The sequence below is a fragment of the Trachymyrmex cornetzi genome, unplaced genomic scaffold (genome assembly GCF_001594075.2).
Source record: "Trachymyrmex cornetzi isolate Tcor2-1 unplaced genomic scaffold, Tcor1.1 scaffold726, whole genome shotgun sequence".
Lineage (NCBI taxonomy): Eukaryota > Metazoa > Arthropoda > Insecta > Hymenoptera > Formicidae > Trachymyrmex > Trachymyrmex cornetzi.
In genome coordinates this window covers 448,060-448,725 of record NW_017300055.1, presented here as the reverse complement: position 1 = coordinate 448,725, position 666 = coordinate 448,060, and the positions used below count along the sequence as shown (strand labels likewise).

The 666-nt window shown below is 34.1% G+C and overlaps 1 protein-coding gene across 2 annotated transcripts in view; it reads right to left on the bottom strand.

Moving 5' to 3' along the window:
* Positions 1 to 666, bottom strand: part of LOC108767763 (fatty-acid amide hydrolase 2) — an 8,536-nt gene that overhangs the window by 5,373 nt on the left and 2,497 nt on the right. The gene's annotated exons all lie outside the window — the stretch shown is intronic.

Below are 666 nucleotides of genomic sequence, written 5' to 3'. Positions count from 1 at the left end.
CATAAACAATTTTATAATACAATTATTTATTATCGAACGCTAATGTTACCATGGTACATGTTGTTTTCTTTCTTTTTGTTTTACGTTAGAAGAGAAAATCTTCGTACACCTTCTGCCAGATGATGTTTCATTTGAACATCAACCTGACCAGAGGAAGACACCTGGCGCCCGAGCTCACCGGGTGTGTTGGATTCGTTCAGTTCGTGTTTTCTATGAAACTCCGAACAGACCGCCTACCAACTAAAACCTCCCCCGTTGTCACACGATCTTCGTTATTGGAGCTTCGGAATCAGTAGTATTACTGAAAGCTCTAATTATCTTCTCTTTTTAAGTATCTCGTATTCTTCTACTTAGCTCAGTTGTTTTAGTTCCCTGGCAATTCATTTATCATATATTTCTGTTATTTTTAGCTTTTATTTTTTATTTTATTAATCTCCGGTTAGAGCTGGGCATGTATTTAAAATACTTTTATATGAAATTAGTATTTGTAAGACAATTGTATCATGTATTTTGTATTTCAGCGGAGTACATGAAAATATTCTGCATTTTATATTTTATGGAAGTAGATAGTTAGATAGAACTTTATTTATTCCCCTTAGGGTTACAAATTATATTCACACACACCACTTATCCTAACTTACTCTACCGAATCTCTCTCTTTCTCCA